This window comes from Saccopteryx bilineata, chromosome 5, assembly GCF_036850765.1.
Source record: "Saccopteryx bilineata isolate mSacBil1 chromosome 5, mSacBil1_pri_phased_curated, whole genome shotgun sequence".
In the NCBI taxonomy this organism is placed as follows: Eukaryota; Metazoa; Chordata; class Mammalia; order Chiroptera; family Emballonuridae; genus Saccopteryx; species Saccopteryx bilineata.
The window spans coordinates 61,995,956-62,023,787 of record NC_089494.1 but is presented as its reverse complement, the minus strand read 5'-3'; the positions used below and the strand labels follow the sequence as shown (position 1 = coordinate 62,023,787).

At 39.9% G+C, this 27,832-nt stretch overlaps 1 pseudogene; it reads left to right on the top strand.

Moving 5' to 3' along the window:
- Window positions 1-23,460: 23,460 nt before the first annotated feature.
- On the top strand, window positions 23,461-24,993 carry LOC136306343 (bleomycin hydrolase-like; annotated as a pseudogene).
- The last annotated feature ends 2,839 nt before the right edge of the window (window positions 24,994-27,832 follow it).

The window sequence follows — 27,832 nt, the reverse complement described above, 5'->3', positions numbered from 1 at the left end:
AATAAAAGAATGAATCCATTCTATTAGCATAAAGGATATTTCTATGAGCAAAAAGGCTTTTGGGAGCTCTCAGATCTAATATGTTCACAACTGTCTGCATCTCTGATACGGCGCTGTCTTCATCTTCTAAACATTAGATAACTTTGTGAAAAAAATTAGGTCTAGGTTTTTGTCCATAGAATTATCATAACAACAACTCCAAAATTTCCTAGAGAGTGCAGGTATCGTACCCACTATGTCTACCAAAGCAGACAATTGCTAAATTGTCTGGTTTGAAGAGTTGTTAGTACCTAAAATATCTTCTTATTAGGATATATTAGTTTCTTCTCTTTACAAAAAGTTCAATATAGTCTTTGGGTAGTATTTTTAAAATAATGATGTAACAATTTTTTTTTGAAAAAAAAACAACATGCCCCTAAGGGCTTATTTAAAAGGTGTACATATTCTGAAAGAAAAGTATAAAGGCTTTGGCTCAACTTATAGTTTAAAAAACTCAACAACATGCAATCACAACTGTTGTACAGCTATAGGAAGAGAGAAAAACCTGGAAGTGGGTGTTATTTTCTCTCTCTGTGATACCACATAACAATGGAAATGCCAACTGGAATTGCCACAACTACATTGCTATACAGCCCCTGGACCATTCCACCTGGAGGTCAGCACTCCATCAAACCAACAGGGATACAATAATTTGCCTTTTAATAACAAATCCTCCATATGACAAAAATTTGGACTATAACACTCTCCTAAGTAGCCTGCACTATTAACACACTTAAAATATTTATTTTAAATTTTGATTTGCAAGGACGCATGCTAGATATGTCTGCAGAATTCTAGGGGCCTGTGAAAGTTCTATAGCTTCCAAAAAGCATCTATTTTGCAGTCAGCAAGTAGTTTAAGCAGTAGACGCATTGGGTTGATTCCAGGGTTGCCTTGGCTGGCAATCTGAAGAGAAACTGAGTGCAATACAAGACGGAATCAAATTCTGATCTTTCCTCGAATGCCTATTGTCTGTTTTATCAAAGACATTTTATATGGTCACAGTACAGGCTAGTGAGTCTCAATAAAATCTTTTCTTCACTTCCTTTTACCTCATCTGCAGACTGTTGACATTTTCTTTTATTTCACCGCTGATGTTTTTCTTTTACATTGGAGATTTTAGCACTGATGTTGTAATTGCTTATCACGCAGCTGGCCCTGTTATGATGTTCTTGTGAATGTCCCTTCATTTTCCTGATGGTCCTGTGATCCAATCTACAAGGCATTTAAAACATTTATGTACCATTTTATGCTGTGGCTTTTTTGGAGTTCCATTTCAACTTCATTAATATTGATGCTCTCTGTCTCCTTGCTTATTTCAGAAGATTCTTTGAAATTAATCTTCAGAATTCACTGTGATCTGTTGCTGTTTTGTGCATCAGCCCCAGTATAGTTTGTCTCTCACTAATTTTGTTTTTCTTTATTTTTACATTTCTGCTACAACTGTTTTACTAGTTGTACTACTAGTGTCTGTCAAGTCCTTTATGGAATCCGGTTTTGCCTCTGCCTTTCACTGTGATTTTTCATTATTAGGGACCTCTTGAATAAAAATGTAGCTCTTATTTCTGACAGTCCATGTTTCTTTTCTTTCTGTGTGACTTTCCATCATTATGGTTCTTAAATTTCTTGAATAATGATACATACTATGAACAAATGGACAGAGTAGTAATGTCTTCATCAGTGTTTTCTAAAATGTCCCCATAGCTTTTAGAGCACACAGAGCCACAGCTAAGTCTATACCATGTATGTGAAAGAATTTTTAAAATGGATTTTGTGGTCTGTTGGTAACAATGCTATGGTGCATTAATAATTCACATTCTTGTTTACAGTATCTGCTTGTAAGAATGCTGTTGCCTGACTAGGCGGTGGTGCAGTGGAGAGAGCATCGGATTGGGATACAGAGGAACCAGGTTCGAGACCCGAGGTCGCCAGCTTGAGCGCGGGCTCATCTGGTTTGAGCAAAGCTCACTAGCTTGGACACAAGAATGCTGGTTCCACGGCAGCCAGGTTGGAGAAAAGCCTTAGGTCTGAATGTCTTTAAAGAGAATAAATAAGTGTATTGCTGTATCTGCTTTTATTTCTATAACATTTTCAAAGGCAGCCAATATTTCCTTGATCAGGAAATGCTAAGGTGGAAACTGCACTAATTTCAAAAATAAGGTAGATGAAGCCAAACTTTACTCATTTGAGACGTTTTGTCTACTAGAATGAGTAGTAATTTCATTGACCATTTCTGAATAACATAGCTATATATTCTAGCTACAAACAGACAAGTGAGCATTATGGGTGATAGAAGAAAAGATTTCAAATTTAACAGCTACAATTGACTAAAACCAACTTAACAAATGCCATGAGATAAAATGGTGAAACTAAAAATGTTGGCTGTCCAATCATTGCTATAAAGAAGTGGAGAAACAGTAATGATAAAATAAGACATAAAAAATATACTGTTCACTATGCTTGCTTCATGTTCAGAATACCAATTACAGTCATACCCCAGTATCCATGGGGGATTGGTTCTAGGACCCCCTCAGATATCAAAATCTGAGGATTCTCAAATCTCTTATAGAAAATGGTATAGTATTTGTATGTAACTTACACATTCGCCCATATACCTTAAATCATCTCTAGATTACTTATAATACCTAATACAAATAGTTGTTTTACCATATTGTTCAGGGAATAATGACATGAAAAGAAGTCTGTACATGTTCAGTATAGACTCAGCCACCAGAGGCCTAACTACATAGTACAAATAATAATGTAAATACACAGTTTTTTCAATCCATGATTGGTAAAATCCACAAATGTGGAACCTGAGGATACAGAGGGTTGACTATACCAAATGAGGAATTCCAAGCAGTTTGCTCTTTAAAAATTCCCTGTAAGAGCCTGACCAGTGAGTGGTGGTGGCACCGTGTGTACAGAATTGACCTAGAATGCTCAGCTTCCCATTTCAAAACCCTGAGGTTGAGCATGGGTTTGGCAGCTTGAACACAGGATCATTGACATGATCCAAAAGTCGCTGACTCGAGCCCAGAGGTTACTGATTTGGGCCCAAAGGTCACAGGCTTGAGCAAGGGGTCACTGGCTCAGCTTGAGCCTCCCCCCAGTCAAAGCACATATAAGAAGCAATGAATAAACAACTATAGTGAAACAACTACGAGTTGATGCTTTTCATTCTCTCTCTCTCTTTCAAATCAATTTTTTTAAATGCTGTGGAAGAAACTACCAAAACCATAGACAGCTGGTTTTTCAGAGAGCTTTACAAACCTATGATCCTCAAATAATTTAAAAGGAAAACAAAGACTATTTAGAGGTTTCCTTTAGATGAAAACCAGAGTGACTTGTACATGAACCTACAAATCAGAAAATCAGAGTTTTCAGTTGATTGTTAATACTGCACCTCATTAAAATTACATCAGTTCCTTTATCAATACTTTTCATAATTTTAAATAGAAGCAAAACTTTCCAGAAAATGAAATAGATATTCACATTCAAAAGAATGAAGTTAGACTCCATTTCACCTGATATTCAAAAATGGATCAAAGACCTAAATGCAAAAGCTAAAATTATTAAACTCTTAGAGTAAAACATAAGGGTAAATCTTCATGACCTTTGATTAGGCAATGGTTTCTTAGATATGACACATAAAGCACAAGTAACCAAAAAAAAAAAGAAGAAGATATATAAATGACTAATAAGTACATGAACAATGCTCACTCAACATCATTAATCATTAGGGAAATGCACATTCAAACCACAATGAGATATCATTTCACACCCACAAAGATGGCTATAATGGGAAAGATGCACAATAACAAGTGTTAAAAAGAATGTAGAGGATTGGAACTCCCATGCATCGATGATGAGAATGTAAAATAGTTCAGCCACTTTGGAAAACAATTTGGCAATTCCTCAAACAGTTAAACACAGTTTCCATATGACCCAGCAATTTCACTCTTAGGTATACACCTAAGAAAACTGAAAACATATTTCCACACAAAAAGTTGTACGCAAATGTTCATAGCAGTGTCATTCATAATAGCTAAAAATTAGAAACAGCCCAAATGTCCATCAACTGATGAATGTATAAATAAAATGTGGTATATTCATATAATGGAATATTACTCGGCCATAAAAAATAAATAAAGTACTGATTCATGTTAAAACATACATGAACTTTGAAAACATTATGCTAAGTAAAAGTAAAAGAATCCAGGGACAAAATGTCACATATTACTGTATATGGTTTCATTTGTGTAATGTTCAAATAGGCAAATTCACAGAGACAGAAAGGAGATTAGGGGTTGCCAGGGCTTAGGGTCACAGAGAAATGGGAAGTTACTGCTAATGGGTACAGGGTTTTTTTTTAAATTATAAAAATGTTTCATAATTATATAGTGGTGATGGTTGCACAGTCTTGTGATATACTAAATCCCACTGAATTGTATACTTTAAAAAAATGAACTTTCTGATTTTTTTCTTTGATTTTTCTTTTTGAATTCTTTATTAGAATAAGATAAGAGAAGGATAAGAAGTAAAAATACCTGGAAAGTGTCTTTATCAAGTAGAGTATTATGAGAACTGAAATACTCTATTAATATTAATAACATGGATTTTTAACTGAAGTGTTGAATAAAAGTGATCATTTATACTTGGAAAATTTTAACAGAATTGGGCACTGAGTATTAATATTTGAAAACTACATTCACATTTTTCCACAATGACAAGACTCTGGAAAAATTCAACTTTCAATTTATGTTGGACATTACATTTTTGACACCTCATCAGGATATTTTGATATGTAGACTTTAATCTCTCTCTCTCTCTCTCTTTTTAAAGAGTGAGAGACAGAAATGGGGGGGGGAGATGAGAAGCATCAACTCATAGTTGCTTCATTTCTATGTGCCTTGACCAGGGGGCTTAAGCCAAACCAGTGACCCTTTTTCAAACCCAGCAATCTTGGGCTCAAGTCAGCGACCTTGGCCTTCAAACCAGCAACCTTTGGGCTAAAGTCAGTGACCTTGGGATCATATCAATGATCCTGTGATCAAGCCGGTGACCCTGCATGTGTGCTCAAGCTGGCAAACCCATGCTCAAGAGAAGGAGCCGGTGCTCTAGTCAGCAACCTTGGGGTTTCAAACAGGGGTCTTAAGCATCTCAGACCAATGCTCCATCCACTTGCTATCACTGGCCAGGCTAGACCTTAATCTCTTTTCCAACAAGATCTATAACTTGGTTCACCTTGGAACCCCATTTTTCAGGTATTATATATTCTTTTTTTTTAATTTTTTTTAAATTCATTTTTAGAGAGGAGAGAGACAGAGAGGGAGAGAGAGGAGAGAGAGACAGAGAGAAAGAAGGGGGGAGGAGCTGGAAGCATCAACTCCCATATGTGCCTTGACCAGGCAAGCCCAGGGTTTCAAACCGGCGACCTCAGCATTTCCAGGTCAACGCTTTATCCACTGCGCCACCACAGGTCAGGCCAGGTATTATATATTCTATAAATATTTGTGGAGTTCTAAGTGTTGACATAATTATTGGCTCATCTATACCCTAACCATCACTCAAAGCTAAAAAATCAGGGAAATTTTCATTTCTTAGAGTATATATAACCTAGAGGATAATGATGCTACAATAGCATTGAATGTTGAAATATATTTCAGTTAAATTTTTTAAAATGCACTAAATTCTGACCAGATAGGAACAAAGATGTTTACCTGAAATAATCATATTTATAACTTATTTTTTGAGAATTCTTGGATCTAAATTTTGTCATAAATCAGACATAAGGAATCAGAGAATGGTAAATGCTCCCAGTTCATGATCCTCCTTTGAATTTTCCAGGAATTCTCTCAGTTTAGTGTTATATTCCTCTCTTCCTGCTCCCAATAGACAAGACCATCACATTGGCAGAACAGTTCCTGGTGAGCAGCTGAATTCTAAGGTTACCATCTGGATTCATGGCTCTTGGCACAAGGTAACGGATTCCTGGTAGAGGTATATCCAATGATCCTAGCATTTAGCATCCCATCATGACACCCTTCCTTACTGTGTCCCACTACTGAATACAAGAGCCTGAAAGTGAGTTCCATGTTGTACTGTTAACCTCACCACCTTTTTGTTTCCATTATGGCTAATGGGTCATCTTCAGGCCAATGCAGACTTGTTCCTTGAAGGAATAATGTATGCAGAGAATCTGAACACAATAGTGATTTACTTGATGCTGGTCCTTTCATCTATCACAAAATGGGCTGTAGAAGGCCAGCAGCAAATTGCCATTCTGTGCAACATTTCAAAAGGGACAGGATAGTTGGGTTCAACTTCTAGAAATTTAGCCAAACTAATTTGCAGTATTCACCCATCATCAAATGGATCCTCTGGAATCACATGTCTCCTGGATACAATCTTTGTGACAGCAGAAATAGGGAATGTACACGGAGCAATATATTTTTATTATTTTTTAAAAGAAAAGGCCTGCTTGGATAAGAAGGGCTGTGAAACAGCTGTTTTCTCCCTAGTTTTACACATGAAAGAATTCTATATGTAAAACACCTGTAGAGCATGGGTTATCTAATACGTTAGTCCACTGCCCAATATATTGCTTATACCATCATAAGCCCAAGCAAACATTTATAACAAATGAAAGTCTATCATTTGTGGGCCTGAATACCACTGGACACATTTGGTAGCTCTGAAAATCTTGTCTCTTTTTCTTTGATGTTGCCCATGAAGAATGAATTAATTCTCTCCAACCAACAGAATGAAACCAGGTTGGGAGTATGTTCAGGTTAGTGTATCCTGTTCTTCACGGAAATTTCCAATGCACAAGAAAGATTTTTTAAAACTGCTTAAGAATACAGGTAGTTTTACCTGAACCAAGGAAGACTGACTTTCCCGGCAAGGGACTTAACCCAGGAAGTAAAGCACCAAATGAAAAAGGATAGAGAGAAAGATACCCAGCCTTCCTCCAAGGAAGTGGGCTCCAGCTCGTTTTACTCCTTCAGCTGCATGAGTGAGAAGTACCAAAAAAGAGTAAAATAACCTGTGTTTTAAATAGAAGTCCATATCAGCTCATTGTATGAAAGTAAAAAGAAGAAAATGCATCTTTAATCACAGTGACCCTGCCCATATAGGTAATTGTAATCTAAATTTCTTAAAATCTGACAAGATTATGAACCCCTCCTTTCTAGAGAAAGGGAAGTGAGATTTCTTTCCCTTTTCTGGGCTTTCAGCCCCATACTGGCTTTGGCTGACAACACTCCCACTTCCGTGCCTTGCTCCTCCCCAGTGTGAGTTAGATAAAAATTTACAGGGATATTGTATAAACTATCAGAGAGGTCTATTCTTTTTTCTTCTTTTTCCAAGTGAGAGGAAGCGAGATAAAGAGATCCACCCGGTGACCCTGGTCTTGGGCCAATGCTCTGCCCTTCTGAGGCTGATGCTCTGCTCATCTGGGGCCATGCTCACAACTGAGATATTTTTAGAGCCTGAGGCAGAGGCTCTATGAAGCCATCCTCAGTGCCTGGGCCAATGCGCTCAAACCAATCAAATCATGGCTGCAGGCAAGGAAGAGAGAGAGAAAGAGAGTAAGACAGATAAGGGGAGAGGGAAGGATGAAGAAGCAGATGGTTGCTTCTCCTGTGTGCCCTGACCGGGAATTGAAACCCAGGGCAGCCATAGGACAGGCTGACACTCTACCACTGAGCCAACTGTTCAGGCCCCCAAATAGGTCTAATTTGAATGACCAGAGCATAACAGTTTGTTGAATTATTTCTTCATCAGCTGCATCTCATTTAATAGCTGTGGAAGATTATATTATTGTTTTCAATTATTCACTTTACTTCCTATAAGAAAATTATGGCCTGACCTGTGGTGGTACAGTGGATAAAGTGTCAACCTGGAATGCTGAGGTTGGCGGTTCAAATCCCTGGGCTTGTCCACTCAAGGCACACACAGAAAGCAACTACTATGAGTAGATGCTTCCTGTCTCTACCCCTCTTTCTCACTCTACCGCTCTTTCTCTTTTTCTCTCTCCCCTCTCTCCCCCAAAATCAATAAATAACATCTAAAAAAAGAAAAGAAAATTATGTTTCCTATACATTTCCATGGGACTTGCAATCCATTCCTCTATAAAGTGGATGCCTTCCCATTACATTAACATTAGGTCTACTCATGTGATTCGCTTTAGCCAATGAAATGTGAGGTATGATTCACATGTACCATCTGAACAGAAACTTAAGAGCCATTGCGCCTGACCTGTGGTGGCGCAGTGGATAAAGCGTCGACCTGGAAATGCTGAGGTCGCCGGTTCAAAACCCTGGGCTTGCCTGGTTAAGGCACATATGGGAGTTGATGCTTCCAGCTCCTCCCTTCTTCTCTCTCTCTGTCTCTCTCTTCTCTCTCTCTGTCTCTCTCTCCCTCTCTCTCTCCTCTCTAAAAATGAATAAATAAAAAAATAGTTAAAAAATAATAAAATATATTAAAAAAAAAAAAAAGAGCCATTGCATGGTTCAGCCATTATCTTCTTTTCCCTGTGTCACAATAATGAGTGCCCTAAACAGGTGTAGCTCCTTCAGCCTTGATCTTGAACTCATATTGAGCAGAGCCACAGCTGATATGTTCTGTTCCATGAGTGTGAAATAAACCTTTGTTGTTGTTAGCCATTGAGGTTTATACATGTTTCCTATTGCAAAAGCTCATTCATACAATGAATTCCATGCAAATTAAACACAGTAGTAATTCATACCATGCAAATTAAGCACAGTAGTTACCCATTAACAGTATTTGACAACTATGCAATATACCAATTCCAGATGAGGTGCTGGAGTTCAAATAGCTTAGATAAAAAGCATATCTCACAAAGAAATGTCCTTGATGTTAATCTTAATTTTCTACCAAAAACTTTTTTACTTATTTGGAAGACTGACAACAGGTTGTAGAGTATAATATATCTAGGTTCTACATGTTCATTAAAAAGACTTTCCTTGTACTCAGTCAAATTAAGAAAGACTCTTATCAGCCTAACATCTCCCCAAATGCTAATTTTTAAGGAAAGCCTCATTTTTTGGATTAAAAAAATCATTAATTCCCAGAGTACTATATAAAGTGAGAAATCATTTGCATTTATGAGTTTGAATAAACAATGCAAATGATCTCCAAAATTCCCAACAGTATTAGAAGCAAAACCATGTATCAGAACAGAACACAAAAGCATTAGGAACCAGACAGCTTTCAATGAGTTCTCATAGCTAATAAAGCTCCAGACCATAATTAGTTCCTCTTTGAGTTGTATTTTATATTGTGAATCCAATTTTTTCTAGATTTTATTTATTCATTTTTATAGAGAGAGGAGGGAGAGAGAGAAAGAGAGAGAGAGAGAGTAGAGGGCTAGGAGCAGGAAGCATCAAATCCCATATGTGCCTTGACCAGGCAAGCCCAGGGTTTTGAACCGGCGACTTCAACATTCCAGGTCAATGCTTTATGCACTGTGCTGCCACAGGTCAGGCACAAACCCAATTTTTATAATTTCTAGGTTTGATGTTTTTTTAAGTCAAATACTGCAACCTCGATTTTTGAAGAAATTGTTTCAAGTTCTGTATCTACACATGGTCAAAATGATTGGTCAAATCACTGAGAATATGCCCTGGCCAGTTGGCTCGGTGGTAGAGTGTTACCCTGGCGTGTGGAAGTCCCAGGTTTGATTCTTGGAGAAGTGACCATCTGCTTCTCCATTCCTCCCCCAACCTCTATCTCTCTCTTCTCTTCCCCTCCCACAGCCATGGCTCAAATGGTTTGGGTAAAGATGGCCCAGGTACTGAGGATGGTTCCATGACCTTGCCTCAGGTGCTAAAATAGCTCAGTTGCCGAGCAATGGAGCAGTGGCCCAGACAGCGCATCTTCTGGTAGAGGGCTTGCTGGGTGGATCCCGGTCAAGATGCGTGTGGGAATCTGTCTCTGCCTTCCTGCCTATCACTTAATAAAAAATAAAAAGTTAAAAAATCATAGAAAACATTAGGCAAATCAGTTTTTTTAAATCAATATTGGCACAGAGTGAATTCCAATGTCTGGTAAATGAGGCCACATTCCTTATTTATGGCTTTAGTCTTATATTTAGAAATATCTTTGCCTCCTTATGATTATAAAAATATTTATCATTTTTTCCCCATGATTCTTTTTTTTTTTTTTTTTTCAGAGAGAGAGAGAGGGATAGACAGGGACAGACAGATAGGAACGGAGAGAGATGAGATGAGAAGCATCAATCATTAGTTTTTCATTGCGCGTTGCAACACCTTAGTTATTCATTGATTGCCTTCTCATATGTGCCTTGACCGCGGGCCTTCAGCAGACAGAGTAACCCCTTGCTGGAGCCAGCGACCTTGGGTTCAAGCTGGTGGGCTTTTGCTCAAACCAGATGAGCCTGCACTCAAGCTGGCGACCTTAGGGTCTCAAACCTGGGTCCTCTGCATCTCAGTTCGACGCTCTATCCACTGCACCACCACCTGGTCAGGCTACCCATGATTCTTACATTAAGGGACAAATAAAAGGATGAACAAAAAGAAACATACCCAGGCCTTTCGTAGAGTGTGGCTATCTGCCAATTAGCTTCACTTTGGGCAACAGCACCACTAAACCAGATTGGGCTTTGCCATCTGAACATTATAGTAGCCACGACCTCCTGGCTTGAGGAAAAAGGCCCGCTTGCTGGTTTGTTCTCTGTCATGTACCTAAAAGGAAACTTTCCCAAATGCCAGTTAACCCATGCCATACTTTTCTAAAAGTCATAGTTATCTAAAAAGCCTGCTGTAGTGGTGGCTTGGGGGCCCAGTGGAGATGTTCAAAGGGAGAATCAGTGACTTTCATTTCTTATAAAATCCATACCGAATGCCTGCACAAATCAGCCTATACCTTCATTCCTTTTCTCTTCTCTTTTCTTTCTTCTTGAAAGAAAATACTGGCTTTATATTTACCAAATTAGAGAGCTTGACTCAGACTCTATGGCAGACAGGTTTTCTTCCTTTAAAAAAAAAATGTTTGCCTGACCAGGCGGTGGTGCAGTGGATAGAGCGTCTGGGATGTGGAAGAACACAAGTTCAAGACCCCGAGGTCCTCAGCTTGGATGCGGGCTCATCTGGTTTTAGCAAAAGCTCACCAGCTTGGAGAAGTGACCATCTGCTTCTCCACTCTTCCTGGGCCCAAGGTCACTGGCTCGAGCAAGGGGTTACTCAGTCTACTGAAGGCCCATGGTCAAAGCACATATGAGAAAGCAATCAATGAACAACTAAGGCGTCACAACAAAAAACTGATGATTGATGCTTCTCATCTCTCTCCTTCCCGTTTGTCCCTATCTATCCCTCTCTCTGACTCTGTGTCTCCGGGGGAAAAAATGTTTATTTTATTGATTTTAGAGAGAGGAAGGGAAAGAGAGAGAGAGAGAGAGAGAGGGACAGAGACATCAATCTGTTCTTGTATGTGCCCTGACTGGGGATCATATAGGCAACCTCTGCGCTTTGGAATAATGTTCTAACCAACTGAGCTATTTGGCCAAGGTGCAGACAGGCTTTCTAATACTTCTACAAAGTGTAACGTAACATTTAGTCCCAGACAGAGCTCCTGAATTACCCTTCCTCAGCCTCTCCTCCAAGCAAACCAGTACTCTGTTCCACTGTTGTCACACATTGTACTTCTACATATGTTGTAAACTCCTTACCACATTACTTTGTTGTTCTTGCTTAAACCATCAATTATCATTTTGTTTATTTTAATTTTTATTTATTTATTCATTTTAGAGAGACAGAGAGAGAGAAGGGGGGGCAGGAAGTATCAACTCCCATATGTGCCTTGACCAGGCAAGCCCAGGGTTTCAAAGTGGTAACCTCAGTGTTCCAAATCAACGCTTTATCCACTGTGCCACCGCCTGGTCAGTCTCCTTTAACACTTTTTAATGTGGATATGCTAATGAATTCTTAGGTTTTTAATATCTGAAAAGGTCTTTATTTTGCCTGGTTAGGCTGCCTTTGTTTCAAAGAGTTATTTTGGTATAGTATATTTATGAGAGCTTTTTTATTTTTCAGTAATTAAAGATGTTGCTTTACTATTGTTGTTGTTGTTTTGCTTACATTATTTCTAACAATAAATGTTACCTCATCATTATCTTTGATCCAACAAAATTCTCTTCTCTAAACTTAAGAGAGAAAGCACTTTGAAGGCTATGTGTTAACACAGTGGATAGAGCATCGACCTGGGACTCTGAGGACCCAAGTTCAAAACCCAGAGGTCACCGGCTTAAGCACGGTCTTGCCAGCTTGAGCACAAGTTCGCTGACTTGAGCGTGGGATCATAGAGATGATCACATGGTTGCTGGCTTGAGCAAGGGGTCACTGGCTTGGCTGGAGCCCCCCAGTCAAGGCACACATGAGAAACACTCAATGAGTAACTAAAGTGACACAACTATGAGTTGATGCTTCTCATCTCTCTCCCTGTCTGTCTCTCTCTTTCTCACTCTCACAATTTAAAAAAATAAAAAATAAAAAATAAAGAGCCTGTTTGGTTAGTTAGGGATTCTCTGAGGGAAAACCTCACTAAGGCATCCCTAGAAAAATCTCATTTTTATTATGGTAGACAGATTATAAAAATGGCCCCAATTCTTTTCTTCCCAGTGCCCCTTCCTCTTAGGATGTGACTTTGCAACTTCACCCATCTAGAGGTGGAATCTCTTTCCGTGCCCTTGTATCTCTACTGGCCTTGTCCCTTGCTTAACCAGTAGAATGCCGCACAATTGAACATGTCAGTTCTGAGCTAAGGCTTCAAGAAGATTTACTTGCTTCTGCTCGCTTTTTTAAAACCCTGCCTCCACCATGATAGCGAGCATGGGTTAGACTGCTGGAGGCTGAGTACAGAGATGAGTCATGTCATCTATGGCCATCCTGGTGCAATCAGCTCCCAGCTGACCTCCCAGTTAATCACAGACTAGAGTGAACCCAGCCGAGATCAACCAAGCTCAGCTTGAATCAGCAGAACTACCTAACCAACCCCACAGACTCACGAGCAAAAATACATATTTATTGTATGCCAAAGTAAATTAATGCCTGATCATTTTTGTCATTATAATCCTGGCTACTGAACTGTGGCTATCTGCTATTATTTTCTCAGGGAGCACTGAGCATAAATATCTTATACATCAAAGTAGAGTGAGTGTTCATCTGAAAATGTGGTCCTAACTCAGACCGGTTGTGTCAGGATATTGCAGCAATGATTGATTCAGATGCATATTAAGGAGAGAATTTCCCGTGAAAGATTTGTACAGAATCTTTACAGCTCTTGACCACAAAGATCATGTAACAATATTACGAGAACTTTTAAAGAAAAGATTCAGGAAGTTGTTCCAGCTACGAGACCAATTCTTATAATAGAGACGAGTAGAACTCAAATGTTTATAGAGTGTGTCAACTGGCAAAAATAAAACTTGTACCATTAACTTACTTTGACAATACTCTTGGTGGTATAATCTATTCTTCCACTTATGCCTCTATGTTTTTTTTTTCTTATACTTCCTTTTTTGCTTTTATGATGGATCCATCTTTCATATCTCCAGTATCTTTTTCCTTTTCAGTAGAGACTTCTAAGTCTTAAAAGTTAAATATCAAGTTATGAAATAAGACACAAATTAAGAAATAAGAAATCTTACTTATCTAATCCTAAATTTAACTTTATAAATAACTATTTTCTTTGGAAATTTCTGAAGCTCCTTTTTGAATGTCATCTTTCTGAGCCACCGGCTTTACTTCTGACCCTGGAGTCAGGCATTCTGCATCTTCAGAGCTCTTCCTCTTCCCTGCTGTCAGTAACGTAAGCAGGATACTTCAGCTCCTTTTTTTTTCCTCCTTTGGCGGTGGCTTTTAGGGTTCAGTAATCTCTATATCAGAGCTTTAAAGGAAGTCCTGAGTCTCTTCATTTTGCAGACGTTCTCCTTGCTTGTGCCCATATTTGACAATTTGGTCTGGATATTGTCTTCTTTCTTCACTCGTCCTTTCTTCTTTTCCTCTTTTTTATAACAATGCTATCTTTAGTTTTCATTTTACTTCAACTACATCTACTTAAATATTAACACAATTAGTGCCTGACCAGGCGGTGGCGCAGAGGATAGAGCGTCTGACTGGGATGCGAAAGGACCCAGGTTCGAGACCCCGAGGTTGCCAGCTTGAGCGTGGGCTTATCTGGTTTGAGCAAAAAGCTCACCAGCTTGGACCCAAGATCACTGGCTCGAGCGGGGGGTTACTCAGTCTGCTGAAGGCCCGCGGTCATGGCACATATGAGAAAGCAATGAACAACTATGGTGTCGCAACGAAAAACTCATGATTGATGCTTCTCATCTCTCTCCATTCCTGTCTATCTGTCCCTGTCTATCCCTCTATCTGACTCTCTCTCTATCCCTATAAAAAAAAATTTAAAAAAAAATTAACACAATTACATATACTTAAATATTAATATTAAATAAATCATGGGCTAATCCAAGGGCTAGAATGGGCTTGTTTTTTGCTGTCTTAGGAAATATACCAGGTTTTCTTGGTGCCTCTTCTGGTGGGTTGTTAAGAAACTGAAATAAAAATATTTTTTCTAATAAAAGGTTTTCTTCCTATTTAAAACACTTGCTAGTTTTCTTCCTTTTTTAGGTTCTGAACTCACCTAAAGAGCTTATGCTGCTTGTTCTTTTATTTCAAATCCCACAAAGGCAAATCCCTTGGGATCGCCAGGAGACTTACGTTATATACTTCTTAACATTGCCGCATTTCCTCCGTACTTTTACAATTCACCTATGATTAACATTTTTAAGAAGTAATTCCTATGATAAATTAGAAGCAGTACTAAATATGTAAGGATTCTGACTCACAAGGTCAATACATTTTTACTTAAATATTTTTTTTAATGTTTGCATGACTGCTTAGCCTGCTGTTTGGGAATAGTAGTTATACCAAGACAATCTGAGTATCACTAGAGAATACTGTTTTTTGAGACTGTAACAAAAAGTGATGTGATTATACTATCATGTATTTTCCCAAGGTAGCTAAAAAGGAAATCACATTCTTTCAGTCTTTGGTGTTTGTTTCCCTTGTGATTTTAAGGATGACTATGTCTTTGCTTTTCCAGTTTACTGAAACTCTGCCACCTGTGTCTTTTTAAGCTATTGAATTGCTCTGGGCCTCAGTTTCTTCCACTGTCATTTGAGGTTATTGGATGACTTTTTTCAAATCTATTTTTTCAGTTTTGTTCTCACTCATTAAACACTTGTTTCATATCTATTATGTGCTAGGCGTTTTACTACTCACTGAAAATACAGCACTGAAAAATGGCCTTTGCCCTCACATTAATAATAAAAATGACAGCAGGCATATTATTAACATTAACTGATACTATACTACATTATCGGTCCTGAAACACTTTCCCAGGCATTTTTACACATGACCCTCACAGTAGTGCTGTTAATGGGTTAGGACCAGTATTATCATCTGCATTTTACATTTGAAGAAATGGAGATGCAAAAATATTAAGTAACTTGACCAAGGCACAAGGAACTCATGCTTTTACTTATAATTTAGAAATTTTAATCTTGATGATTCATCCCCCCAAAATTATTATAAAATGTTTCAAACATACTAAAAAGCAGTATGTATCATAAATCCCATATACCCATAACCCCAAATTTAAAATTATCAAAATTTTGACCCTATTAGTAGGAATTATTTTTGCCTACAATGTCTCATCTCCCCTTTTTCCTTAGTTATAAAATTTTTACCTAGAAACATGGCCATGACGAATAAAGACTGTTATGTTCCAAGCTTCCTTGCATCTAGATATGACTATATGATTAAATTATGCTACATGAAATGTCAAATGTTTAGCTTTTGGGAAGTGTTCTTAAGGAAAGAGAGTATATTTTATTTGCTTTTCCACCATTTTTCTGACTAGTATGTAGAATCAGTAGCTAGAACTTAAGCATGATGCTGTGTACTAAGTCAAGTGGGTGAGACATCAGAAGAGAAAGAGCCAGACCTTGTTAATTATGGAGCCATCATATCAGTTTAGAAGAAAACTTCTCTTTTCTAAACTCTAAGCCAATGTTATTTATTTTGGTTTCTGGTTGCGTGGACACAGGAAGCCAAAGAAATCCTAACTTACACATATTTCTCTATACCTCTCTTATCCCTCAATTATGGTGGAGCTAGGCACACAGAAAAAATGGGCTAGCTAATGCCTCCTCATTTAAAATAATGATTAGCTGAGATGTATTCCATTAACTTAATGTTTTAAAATGACAAATTATCAACTTTCAAAATTCCTTTCCCTTGGATCTGTCCCTGCTATATAATTAACATCTTTTCTGCCCTCTTAATTGATAGGCTACCCAAATGTACCAATTGTTTGGTTCTTAAAAGAGGTATTTTGTTCATGAAGTTTGCAAAAAAAATTTGGAGAAGGATGGAAAAGGCCTGGGCTGTTGAATGTATAACAAGCTTCAGATACTGAAATCAAGACAGCCGTGATCTGTCTCAGATATCAGAGCTAGTCTGGCTGAGCCACAGTGAGCTGTCACAATTGATGTAGTCATTATCAGAAGATCACAGTATATATACAGAAGCTCAAATATTGTCAACAGTTCTACATTTAAAAGATTACTTATGTAATTTTACATCTGGTGAATCAACCCCTGATGACATAGTGAAATAAGACCAGGATAGTAAAGCATTTAAACATGGGTTTTTAATTTGTTAACCACCATTAGGACATTTTCTCAGTCTCTTTTCATATTAGAAAAGAAAGAAAGAGAGAAAGAAAGAAAGAGAGGAAGAAAGAGAAAGAAAGAAAGAAAGAAAGAAAGAAAGAAAGAAAGAAAGAAAGAGATATCTGCAGTAACAAAGGAAAATACAAACATTTCTTTCAAAGATGCAGGCTGATTTCTAATATTGCAAACCTTTGTATTATGTAATCAAATAGAAGCTAACAAAATGGAAAGCACAGCTGAGAGACTGAGCATTCTTTTCTCTATTATCAATAATTATTTATTAAAGCAGTCTATCAAATTCTATTTTTTTAAAAACTTGAGTGATCAAGTTATTAGATCAATATCCTCATTGCACTGTTTTGAGCCATAGCAGAAACTATTGTAGATACCGACATTATGGACTTGCTGTTGTTCAACTGCTGATGAGAAGTTTAAGAATTGTAATGCACTTACTAAACTGTATGAGCAAAATGTTAATGAAAACACTGCAAATTTCACACTTCCAAGAAATTAGTGAGGAATAATTCCTAATAAAGAAAGCATAGGAGGCCTGACCTGTGGTGGCGCAGTGGATAAAGCGTTGACCTGGAAATGCTGAGGTCGCCGGTTCGAAACCCTGGGCTTGCCTGGTCAAGCCACATATGGGAGTTGATGCTTCCAGCTCCTCCCCCCTGTCTCTCTCTCCTCTCTCTCCTCTCTGTCTCTCTCTGTCTCTCTGTCTCTCCTCTCTAAAATGAATAAATAAAATTTTTTTTTAATTAAAAAAAAAAAGAAAGCATAGGAGCCCTGGCTGGTTGGCTCAGTGGTAGAGCATCAGCCCAGTGTGTGAATGTTCTGGGTTCACTTCCCAGTCAGGGCACACAGGAGAAAGAATCATCAGCATCTCCATCATCTCTACCCCTTCCCCCTTCTCTCTCTCTCTCTCCTCCCCTCCCCTTCCCTCCTGCAACCATGGCTCAAATGGTTTGAGCAAATTGGCACCAGCACTGAGGATGGCTCTATGGCTTTGGCCTTGCCTCAGGCACTGAAATGGCTCTGTTCTGAGCAACAGAGCAGTGGCCCCAGATGGGCAGAGCATTGCCCCCTAGTGGGCTTGCCAGGTGAATCCCAGTCAGGGTGCCTGAGGGAGTCTATCTCTCTGCCTCCCTGCCTCTCATTTATTAAAATAAAATTTTAAAAAATAAAGCATAGAAGGCCCTGGCCGATTGGCTCAGTGGTAGAGCATTGGCTTGGTGTGTGGATGTCCCAGCTTCGATTTCCAGTCAGGGCACACAGAAGAAGTGACCATCTGCTTTTCCAACCCTCCCTTTCTCTCTCTCTCTCTCTCTCTCTCTCTCCCCTTCCTGCAGCCATGGCTCAATTGATTTGAGTGTGTGGGCCAGGGCACTGAGGATGGCTCAGTGGAGATGGCTCAGTGGAGCATGAAATAGCTTGGCTGTGTGCGTGGCCCCAGATGGACAGAGCATCAGCCACAGATGGGGGTTGCCAGGTGGATTCTAGTCAGGGCGCATGCAAGAGTTTGTCTCTCTATTACTCCTCCTCTCACTTGGAAAAGAAGAAAAGAAAAGAAAGGAAGGAAGGAAAGAAGGAAGGAAGGAAGGAAGGAAAGAAGGAAGAAAGGAAGGAAGGAAAGAAGGAAGAAAGGAAGGAAAGAAGGAAGAAAGGAAGGAAGGAAAAGGAAAGAAAGAAAGAAAGAAAGAAAGAAAGAAAGAAAGAAAGAAAGAAAGAAAGAAAGGAGAAGAGAAAAGAAAGAGAGAGAGAGGAAGGAAGGAAGGAAAGAAAGAAAGAAAGAAAGAAAGAGAGAGAGGAAGGAAGGAAGGAAGGAAGGGAGGGAGGGAGGGAGGGAGGGAGGGAGGGAGGGAGGGAGGAAGGAAGAAGAAAGAAAGAATAAGGAACATGTAAAATCCTGCTTTAAATCTCAATCGTTGAGGAAAAACTAATTTTCAACTGCCCAGACAGTAAAAATGAGCTCTCAAATGTCAACTCTCTGCACTCTGTTAGGAAGCTTCTTTCACATATATTTATATGTATTATTGCAAACATTATTTTCTATAGGGGGTGAAACAGTATCTTATAGACCAAGTTCCCCTTTTGCAATGTGTCCTTAACACGTCTTGTGGAGAGGTGGCATTTATGTTTTTTGCCCTCCAACCTGGGCAAAAATTACAATTCCAGCCCCTAAACATTAAGTCAACCCCAGCCTATGAATCTTCCCAGTTGAGGATTCAGATTTGGTGGATCACAGAGAAGTCATCCTTACCCACCATACTTTATCTGAATTCCTGACTAGCTTAATGGGGCAGAAATGAGGAGGTGTTGGTCAAAATGTACAAACTTCCAGTTATGAGATGAATAAGTTTTGGGGATCTATTGGGGTACAGCATGGTGACTATACACAATGCTGTACTGTATACTTGAAAATTTCTGAAAAAGTATATCTTTTGTGTGTGTGTGTGTGTGTGTGTGTGTGACAGAGACAGAGAAAGGGACAGACAGACAGGAAGTGAGAGGGATGAGAAGCATCAATTCTTTGTTGCGGCACCTTAGTTGTTCATTGATTGCTTTCTCATGTGTGCCTTGATGGGTAGGGGCTACAGCAGAGGAAGTGACTCCTTGCTCAAGCCAGTGACCTTGGGCTCAAGCCAGCAATCACGGGGTCATGTCTATGGTCCCACACTCAAGCCAGCGACCCGCACTCGAGCTAGTGAGTTTGTGCTCAAGCCAGATGAGCCTGTACTCAAGTCAGCGGCCTCGGGGTTTCAAACCTGGGACCTCAGCATTTCAGTAAGACTGTGCACGGCATTTCAGTAAGACTGTGCAACTGCTGGATCAGGCAAAAGAATACATCTTAAATGTTCTCACCACCACAACAAAAATGCTAATTATGCAAGGTGATGGATGTGTTAAGTAAACTTATAGTAGTAATCATTTCACTATATATGTATATCAAATCAACATATATATCTTACATTTATACAATGCTCTATGTCAATTATAGCTCATAGAAGCAATAGATTTTCTTATAGGTTAAAGTAGTTGAGGCAAAGCCCTAACTGATATTGCTAGTCTTGCTCACTTTTTTTTTCTTTTTTGACATAGAGAAGAATGTACATATTTTGTTTAAAAAAATGTTGCTGGGCTTGCCTGGTCAAGGCACATATGGGAGTTGATGCTTCCAGCTTCTTCCCCCTTCTCTCTCTCTGCCTCTCCCTCTCCTCTCTAAAATGAATAAAAAAAAAAAAAGTTGCTCAAGGTTAGTTTATTATACAATTATTACCTTTTCTGCAAATTGAATTAACAATCTCTCTTTCTTTTTCTAGTTCTCACTCTGGCTCAAAATACTATTTCTCAAGTCAAATTATTTTACCTAGGTAGGAGTTCCAGTCAATAGGATGATATGGGTAAATGTGTACTTGAATCCATCCACGCCCACATCAAAATTACAACTAAACTACAGGACAACCATTATTCAGAACTGCCTGAAATCTAGCTGAACAGGAGTCACAGAACTAAGGATATGAAGAAAAAGTCACATCCAGACTGGTCGAAGGAAAAGAGATGAAGAACAGGCTGGTCCCACGCCACATGTGGCAGTTAAATGTTGGGAAGAATAGCTTGGCTGCGGAGATCCCCCCTAAGGAGCAAAGGGTCCCAGCCCCACACCAAGGCTCCCAGGCCAGGGTTCTGGTGCCAGAAGTCCCTCTAACAAGCGGGAACTGTGACTGAGGAAGATGGAGAGCTGCTGCAATCCCAGGTGTTCCTAATTAAGGGAAGATACATGAATTTATTCAAACTCACTCTCTCTGAGCTCTAGTGCTGGGACAGCAGCTCCGAAGGTACCAGGGACACACAGGGAAGAACTAAGTTGTCTGGCATCAGAGTAAAAACTGGAGGGGCAGCTTTTTCCCAGAAAGAAGTGCTGGCAGAGACCACGTTTCTTTCCTGAGCCCTTCCTTGACAGAGCCAGCAGGCAGACCCCATATCTGAGTCTCCATCAACCTGGACAGCACTGTTGGCCCAGCCCTGCTAATTCCCTGAGACCGCATGGCACCCAACTTGTGAGCCCATTCAAGTCTTTTCCAGTGGCTTTTCTTTTTTTTTTCTTTTTCTTTTTTTCCTGACGCTGGAAACGGGGAGAGACAGTCAGACAGACTCCCGCATGCGCCCGACCGGGATCCACCCGGCACGCCCACCAGGGACAACGCTCTGCCCACCAGGGGGCGATGCTCTGCCCCTCCGGGGCGTCGCTCTGCCGTGACCAGAGCCACTCTAGTGCCTGGGGCAGAGGCCAAGGAGCCATCCCCAGCGCCCGGGCCATCTTTGCTCCAATGGAGCCTTGGCTGCAGGAGGGGAAGAGAGAGACAGAGAGGAAGGCGGTGGGGGGTGGGGGATGGAGAAGCAAATGGACGCTTCTCCTATGTGCCCTGGCCGGGAATCGAACCTGGGTCCCGCGCACGCCAGGCCGACACTCTACCGCTGAGCCAACCGGCCAGGGCCTCCAGTGGCTTTTCAATAAAATTAGCCTGTTTTGGCTCATGCTTCAGACATTCTTAAGCTATCTCAAGTGAGCAGTATCTGGCCTTGGTGTGCCCTGTACCTCTCATTAAGTGCCCGAAGCCTGGTACTAGTGGCAGCTGGCCTTGGTTTGCAGCTTGGCCTCACCTGGACATCTCTAAGCCCAGCACTAGTAAAAGCCATCTGCAGATCGCATTTTAGCTTAGGCCAAGGCACAGGTAGCAGCTGACTCTGGCCTGCACCAGCCAAGAGGCCCCAGAGCCAGCACACCCAGTAGACAGCTTCAGAACATGTTGAAACACCACCCAATCACCTCCACAAGTGGCACACTCAAGGGGCAGGCTCAGTGGATACCAGAGTTCTGCTGAAGTAAGCCCTTCTCCCTGGGGTCCGCCCTTGCATAGCTGATCTTCCATAGTGATTTCAGCCATTTCTTGCTGCCCATCAGCCTGGGGATAAACTCCCTTCACTGAGGTCTCAGCAGAAGTCAAGGCTCAACTACAACAGTAGGGTGCAGACAGCACACTGGGGGGGGGGGGCACACCTGGAGTGTCCAGCTTGGGTGATTGGGGAGGTTGTGCCTCTGGACCCTACAAGACACCTACTATATAAGGCCACTCTACCAGGCCCAGAAGAGAGAGCAGCTGTGCATAATACATAGAAACAAACACAGGGAGGTAACCAAAATGAGGAAATAAAAAACATGTCCAATTTGAAAGAACAGAACAAAACTAAACACACACACACACACACACACACAAACTGAACAAAATGGAGACAAGCAATCTACCAGATACAGGGTTCAAAACACTGATTATAAGGATGCTCAATGAATTTAGGGGAATAGTATATAAACTTAGTGAGAACTTTAACAAAGAGATAGGAAACGTAAAGAGAGAGATAGAAGACATAAGAAAGAACCAGTCAGAAATGAAGAATACATTACAGGGAATCAACAGTGGAGTAGATGAAGCAGAGGATCAAATCCAAGATTTGGAAGATAAGGAAGCAGAAAACACCTAATAAGAACGGCAAAAAGAATCCAAGAAAATGAGGATAGTAAGGAATCTCTGGAATGATTTCAATCTCACCAATATTCTCATCATAGGGGTAGTGGAAGGAGAAGGGAGAGTGCAAGAAATTGAAAACCTATGTGAAAAAATAATAATGACATGGACACAGACAACAGTGTGGTGATTGTGGGGTGAGGGGTAGGTAGTGGAGGGTATGGGGGAATAAATGGTGATGGGGGGAGATTTGACTTGAGATGGTGAACACACAATACAGTGTAAAGATGATATATTGTAGAGTTGTACACCTGGAAACCTGTATACTTTTGTTAACCAGTGTCATTCCAATACATTCAATAATAAATGAAAAAAAATTAAACAAACAAGCAAACATTCATTTGCCATGGAAAAAATATAATAATGGAGCACTTCTCTAAAGGGAATATGTCCCTGAAGGAAATAAACATACAAGTCCAGAAAGTGCAGAGTCCTAAGCAAGAGCCAAAGAGGTCCACACTGAGACACATCATAATTAAATGCCAAAGGTTAAAGACAAAGAGAAAATCTTAAAAACACCCAGAGAAAAGTAGTTAGTTACCTACAAGGAGTTCCCATTAAACTGTCAACTGATTTCTCAACAGAAACTTTATAGGCCTGACAAAATTAGCAAGAATTATTCAGTAATGAAAAGCAATGATCTACAAGCAAGATTACTCTACCCAGCAAAGCTATCATTTAGAATTAAAGGATAAAGAGCTTTACAGACAAGAAAAGGCTAAAAGAGTTCATCACTACCATAATAAAATAATAAAATGGCAATAAATACATATCTATCAACCCATCAATTACTTTGTGGGGGAGGGTCACACAGGCAGGATAAGCTTTCTGCCTCTCCCTCCCCCACTGACTCAGCAACGCGAGGCAGGGAGTTTTTTCCCTTTACCAACCTGTTTCTCTTGCCTTAGCCCTCTGCCACATCTAATCTGGTTTTTCTTTCCCATGGTGGGGATGGAGAGATAGGCTGGGACTCCTGAGTAGCCATGGGTCTTGCAACCAGACACTCGCTTGAGGATCCCCAAAACAACCATTCTCCAACTGGGCACCATGGGTGCCATGAACAACATAGGACTGTATTCCGACAAGATAGCTGCTCTGATTCAGAAAATGAAGTTGAACCTTCAGTTTGTACTTGCCCAGAATGTCCAGACCACTTGTAACCTACTGGACATCTGTCTGAAGAGGGCCATGTACAGGGTTCTCAGCATGTTTTCCAGCACTTTGTGCTTCAGGAAGGCCAGGCAGTCACCAACCAGAAGTGTTCAGGCCCATGCTGGGTCTTACTTGTCTGATCATTATGAGACTTCCATTCAGAAAAAAATTTAAATATTGAAGAATTTGAGCATAGTCAATCTTATCTTTTTTGGGGGGACAAGATTGAATATTGTCACTTCTTAAATGGTTTTATGGACACAGCCCAGAAAAAGGAGCCGGACGATGGTAGGCTGGTGCAGTATTTGATTATGAATCCTGCAAATGATGTTGGACAATGGGATATGCTTGTCAATGTTGTTGGAAAATATGGTGTTGTTCCTAAGAAGTGTTTCCCTGCCCTGGCTGGGTAGCTCAGTCGGTTGGAGCATTGTACTCACATGCCAAGGTTGCGTGTTTGTTCTTGGATCAGGGCACATACAGTGATATTTCTCTCTCTCTTGTTGTCTCCCTCTAAAATCAATTAATTTTTTTAACATTCTAATTCATTATTTTAAAAAAATTAAAAGTACTTCCCTAAATATCACACAACAGGCAAACAGAAGGATGAAAGATATTGTGAATCACAAGATGAGAGAAATCTGTATACCACTGTGGAACCTTGTACACAGTGCAGCAAGGAGACGAGCAATCTCAGCTGCATAGGATGCCCTGATGGAGGAGACGTTCCAAGTGCTGTGCATCTATTTGGGTAATCCACCAGAAACATTCACCTGGAAGTATTGAGACAAAGGTAAAACTTATCAGAAGATTGGCCCCATAACACCCTTGAAGTATTAAAGGCAACATGTCAAGCCACCCTTCAATATAGAAGATAAGATTTGTTTAGTGAATGATCCTCAGCCCCAGCACAAGTACTACAGACTTTCTAGGGTGGACAACTTAAGCAATATGGTTGAAGGGATAAAACTCTATATAACAAACAGCCCACTAACTCCCTGAAAAAAGATGGTGGCTGCCTCCATCCAAGATGTGATTTGGCAGTGATGAGGGAAACACTTCAAAAGCTGCTGGGCCTCAGTAACATGAATATGTGTGACTATGAGTTAGTCTTTGGTATCCCCATAAAGAACATAAATAAAGCTGAGAGGTTGACCTTTGGTGAATCACATGTGACCTACACCATGCCAGTCACTGTTGTCTCAAAGAAGGATGATCAGGATGGTGTGTAGATTTATAAAATGAAATGTAGAAAATTCATGGGGTGAATACCATAGCCACAAAGGTTACCTGTGCATGACTGATGAGTAGTTCTCTGAATATGTCAATGAAATGGTGGTGGATGAGAAGCTTGTCCCTGAGGAGGTGCTAGGTGTGTTAGAGCAGAAAGCCATTGTCTTGCCAGCTTGGGACCCCATGGAGGCTTTGGTCAAGTGATCCTGCCTCTAGTTCTTTCCTCCTCCTGTGGAACCTGAAGTAGCTGTGAAGGACAGATCAAGGAACTAAGCCAAAGTTACACAGGTGACTGTGTGTTCCCACAGGATACAGTCAGACTTTTGTTGAATTTTTCCTCCAGGAACCTCTCAGAGAAGTGTGCTTTATGTTGAAACAAAATGTTCTTAAAGAAAATAAAAGGGAAAGATCAGATCACACTATCTATTCTTCTAATCTCCAACAGTTCAAGAACTCAGCATTTTAATCAGGATAATTGTCTTAACTCTGTCAAAAAGGTTTGGTTCAGGGTCTATTTCAATAAGACAGGAGAGAATGAGCAATTGAGAAGTGTGGAGTGAAAATGGAACTAATGCTCCTTGTTCCTAGACTAGATTTGGGGGAGGGATACCCTATGATTTGAGCTCTCAAAACTGTATGCTACCTAACAGTATCACTATTCTTTCAAGATGGCAGTCGCTGCATTCAGTTTTTTTTCAAGGTAAATTTAGGTGTCTCTAATAGCCCAGGAATGCAAGGTTGATCAAGTCCAACATGATTCCTTCCTATTATTGTGAACTGTGGGGGAGCACAGCTCTACTTAAGTCAGGGTTAAGGAGAGGCTTAGAGAAAGTTGTGTGAGAGAACAACCAAAACCTTATCATGATCTGAATTATATTAGGAGGCGCTCTAGCCAAATGGTTTAACGTCTGCCTTTAGTATTGGGAATTGGGTGGGCAGGGAAAGGTGATACCTGTTTTTTCTGACAACTAGATGGTGCTGAGAAGCTTATTAATAAAACACTGTGCTAAATGGAAAACAACAACAATTACTTTAAATGAAAATGGATTAAATACTCCAATCAAAAGACATGTGCAGCCTAAATGGATAACAAGCAAGACACATGTGCTGTCTTCAAGAGAATTCAAATGGAAAGACATACAAACTGAAAGGAAAGGAATGGAAAAAGACATTTCATGAACATGAAAACAATAAAAAAAACAAAACAAAACTGGGTAGCAGTACTTATACCAGACAAAATAAGCTTTAAAACAAAGGCTATATAACAGGAAACAAAGAAAGACCCAGAAATTCCACTTCTGTGTATTTATCTGAAGATATCCAAAACACTAAATCAAAAAGACATATGCTTCCATATGTTCATTGCCACATTATTTATAATAGCCAAGATACAGAAACAGCCTGACCAGGCGGTGGCGCAGTGGGTAGAGCATCGGACTGGGATGTGGAAGGACCCAGGTTCGAGTCCCTGAGGTCTCCAGCTTGAGCACGGGCTCATCTGGTTTGAGCAAAGCTCACCAGCTTGGACCCAAGGTCATTGGCTCAAGCAGTGGGTTGCTCGGTCTGCTGAAGGCCCACGGTCAAGGCACATATGAGAAAGCAATCAATGAAAAACTAAGGTGTCGCAACGAAAAAACTAATAATTGATGCTTCTCATCTCTCTGTTCCTGCCTGTCTGTCCCTATCTATCCCTCTCTCTGACTCTCTCTCTGTCTCTGTAAAATAAATAAATAAACAGAAACAACTTAAGTGTCCATCAGTTGATGAGTGGATAAAGAAGTGGTGCATATATGCAATAGAGTACGACTCAGCCACTAACAACCTGGGTGGACCTAGAGGGTATTCTGCTCAGTGAAATAAGTCAGACAGAGGAAGACAAATGCCATGTGATTTCACTTTTATGTGGAATCTAAAAATCAAAATAAACAAACAAGCAGAAGAGAAATAGACTCAGATACAGAGAGGAGGAGAGTTGGGAAGATGGCTCAATAAGGTGAGGGGATTAACAAGTACAAATTGGTTGTTATAGAATAATCATGGGGATGTAAAGTACAGTGTAGGAAATATAGATAATAATGTATAACTATGTATGATGTCAGATGGGTACTAGCTTTATCGGGGTGATCACTTAGTAAGTTATACCATGCTTAATCACTAGGTTGTATACCTAAAACTAATGTAATATTGTATGTCAACTGAATTGAAAAATAAAACATTATTTAAGGTAAAAAATATTTTATCTAGGTAGGGCAATCTAACATAAAATTGAAGTACTGGAACTTTCATTTTGTTGAGTCATATTGCAAAGAAGGAGTTCATATTTTTGTTTTTGTGGGAGTTTTTTTCTTCTCTTCTGCAGAATGACAAAATAATCTCTGAGGAGACTCATAAAAGGAAGCATTTTACCAACAGGACCAAACCCATCTAGTACTTCTTTTTAAAATGTATTGCTTTCAAATCCAATAAAAAAATGGGAAGAGGACATGAACAGACACTTCTCCCAGGAAGAGATACAAATGGCCAACAGATATATGAAAAGATGCTCAGCTTCATTAGTTATTAGAGAAATGCAAATCAAAACTACAATGAGATACCACCTCACTCCTGTTCGATTAGCTATTATCAACAAGACGGGTAATAGCAAATGTTGGAGAGGCTGTGGAGAAAAAGGAACCCTCATTCACTGTTGGTGGGACTGTAAAGTAGTACAACCATTATGGAGGAAAGTATGGTGGTTCCTCAAAAAACTGCAAATAGAACTACCTTATGACCCAGCAATCCCTCTACTGGGTATATACCCCAAAACCTCAGAAACATTGATACGTGAAGACACATGTAGCCCCATGTTCATTGCAGCACTGTTCACAGTGGCCAAGACATGGAAACAACCAAAAAGCCCTTCAATAGAAGACTGGATAAAGAAGATGTGGCACATATACACTATGGAATACTACTCAGCCATAAGAAATGATGACATCAGATCATTTACAGCAAAATGGTGGGATCTTGATAACATTATAAGGAGTGAAATAAGTAAATCAGA